At 44.3% G+C, this 3,214-nt stretch overlaps 1 pseudogene; it reads right to left on the bottom strand.

Annotated features, from left to right (window-relative positions):
- Positions 1 to 1,236: 1,236 nt before the first annotated feature.
- Positions 1,237 to 1,686, bottom strand: LOC110315491 (annotated as a pseudogene).
- Between the last annotated feature and the right edge of the window lie 1,528 nt (positions 1,687 to 3,214).

Genomic DNA, 3,214 nt, shown 5'->3' with positions numbered 1-3,214 from the left:
ATCCAAGACGTAAAATTTCATTTTAAATTTCATTTCCCTTCAGGCTCAGAACATCACATAGACAAGATCAAAAGAGAAACTAACTCCCCCATGACCTATAGCTAAAACACAGAACAAAGGAAAGCTGCTAGAAGCTACAAGACGAAAACAAGTAATTTATAAAGGCGGGCACATTAGCAATAACAATACAATACAAAACAGTTGATAGAAATTTATTTCAAACATAAACAGTGTACTTTATTTAAAAATAAAATTATAACACAATCAGTAATGACAAATCAATTAACAAGAAACAGACAAAACTAATGAAGAGGCATTGCTGTAGCTCACACTAGTGATCTCCTTTAAACAGGAAAAGATGCTAGTCTAGTGGTTCTGGCCCCATCTGCACAATACAAGAATACCGAATTGGTGCAAAAAAACAAACGCCTATGTGTAAAGCTACCTTCAAATAACTGAATGAGATCTCTCTAGGACCAGGGCTCGAGCAGAGATGGTCAAAGTGCTATCAGTGCTGGGAACCATAGGTCTAAAGTAATATGAACAAGATAGATAGATAGATAGATAGATAGATAGATAGATAGATAGATAGTAAACTGACCAAATCATTCCTTTTGGCTTAGAAAAAGGAAAGAGGGGCAGACATCTGCTCCCTCCTGCCCTTGATCCATTGTTTGGCTATGTTCATTGCCTATACTGTTGTCATAAAAAGCAGAGAGGAATAAAACAAGCTACCCAAATGGAAGTTCTAACTAGTTTAAATTTACACTCTTTTTACATCCCCCTTTTAATTTTGCCTAGATACTCAAGTTTCCTACTTATTCAACCAAGGGGAGCCAATAAGATGCATTAGAACGTATTAGCATCCGCTGTATAAATGTATTCATTCCGTGTATCACAAATAAGCTTTGTGGTACAAAGGTACATTTGACAGAACAAGCGCGGGAGACCTGAGTGCTTCCGCTAAAACTGCCAAAACCTCTTTTTCCAAGATAAGAGTCTTCAAAGTCAAGAGCACAAGGCTTTTTTCATCAAAAACATGCATGAAGTATTTTGTCTGCAGCTGTACCACACCCTGGCGAACACTCCATTAGGAGATGGTAGTCACGAGTTATTTAATCCCAAAACTCTTCCTCATTCTCCAGGTTTGAAAAAAGTTTCATCTCAAGTATGGAGAAGAACTTTTCCTTTAGATCTCGTCAAATTCAGTGACTCCCATTTCTTCAGGTCCTTCTGTCAGGACTCCATGTCAATCTCAACTCCTTTATTCCTGTCCTCAAGTGTTTGCCAGGCTGTTTGCATGCAGCTCTTCAAGAGCTGCCCGATCAATAGGTGGCAGAGGGTTCCTCCAATACTGGAATGTATTATACTGTCCAAACTCCTGCTGGCTGTGCACCCTGTCGGCTATCTGCGGGCTGCCTGTGCTCTCTACCCTGTCGCCGCTGCCCTTGCTGCCCTTGGCCCGGCTGACCCGGGGTTCCTCCTGCTCGCCAGGAAGTGGCTCTCCGGGCTCTACGCTACAGCCCTGCAGCTCCTGTCTGTGGTCCCCGCACCGCATGCAGGGTGCAGAAGCAGACTCTGCCATGGTTCCCGCGTCCCCTTGGCGCTTGATGAATCCAGCCATCCCCAGACGGCAGGACCCAGAGCGACTTTGGGGAAGTTGCTGAGCAGGAGCTGCTCCCAAGGCTCAGCCACAGGTCACTTGGCCATGGGCCAGGGATGAGGGTCGTGGGTGCGGGTGGCAGCTGGAGGTCGGAGCTGGAGCACAGAGCTGGGAGCTGGGCCGTCCTGAGGTTGGACAGGACGCTGAGGAAGCCGCAGCACAGCGCGGGAGATTCGGACCTGCACTGTGATGCGCGCACATCTGNGCCCATCCAGCTCAGCCACTGGCTGGTGGATGCTCCCAATAGAAAATTTTAAAGCCAGAGTGCCTGGAGAAATGTATTCATGCTCTTAAATNCCGCAACTGCCAACCAACATTATTATACCCAGCACAATTATCTATTAAAACTGAACAAAAAATAAAAACTCTGCATAATTAATTTAAAATCACTAAACCAGCTCTTCAGAGCTCACTGAAGGAATAAACACACCCGAGGGGCCACAGGAGACAGCACTGAGACAATCAAAGGAGGGCTAAGCAAACACCACAAACTCAACAAGTGACAGAAATTAAGGCCCAACTTTAGCAATAATGTCTGAATGTCAATAATCTTAATTTCCCAATAGATGCTTTTTATTAAGGACAGCCACACACTGCAGTAAAACCCCAGAACCTGGGCTGAGGCAATGGCTCAGCAGTTAGGAGCACCTAAGAGGGTCAGGGTTTGATTAACAGCGACCCACGAGGAAACTCACAGCCTCCTCTGTCTTAGGGTTTTATTACTGTGAAGAGACACCATGACCAAGGCAACTCTTATAAAGGAAAACATTTAATTGGGGCTGGCTTACAGTTCAGGGGTTTAGTCCATTGTCGTCATATGGTAGCACACAGGTAGATAGATAGGGTGCTGGAGGTGTAGCTGAGAACGGCAGCACACAGGTAGACAGGGTGCTGGAGACATAGCCGAGAGTTCTACACCTGGATCCACAGGCACAGCAGGAAGAGACAGCCACTACACCTGGCTTGAGCTTCTAAACCTCAAATCCCACTCCCCAGGGACACATTTTTTGTAAGGCCATACCTCCTAACAATGACACTCCCTATGGGCCTATTTTTTTTTAAGACTTATTTATTTATTTTATGTATATACATACACTGTAGCTGTCTTCAGACATTACATGAGAGCCACTATGTAGTTGCTGGGATTTGAACTCAGGACCTCTGGCAGAGCAGTCAGTGCTCTTAACCACTGAGCCACCTCTCCAGCCCCCCATGGGCCTATTTTATTCAAACCACCACAACCTCTTAGCTCCAGTTCTGTGATCCAATACCCTCTTCTGTATACACACTTGCACACATACATACATACATCATACATACATACATACACACACACTCACACACATGCATACATACACACATACATATACACACATACATATATACATACTCACATACATACACACTCATGCACACTCACACACTCACACATATACATATACATACATACACAAATACATACATATACACATACATATGCAAACACTCATACACACACTCAAACACACACGCATACACACATACACACATATACACTCACACACATATATA

Source organism: Mus pahari, unplaced genomic scaffold, assembly GCF_900095145.1.
Source record: "Mus pahari unplaced genomic scaffold, PAHARI_EIJ_v1.1 scaffold_14097_1, whole genome shotgun sequence".
NCBI lineage: Eukaryota > Metazoa > Chordata > Mammalia > Rodentia > Muridae > Mus > Mus pahari.
The sequence above is the reverse complement of the archived record's forward strand: the minus strand, read 5'-3'. Positions and strand labels throughout refer to the sequence as shown.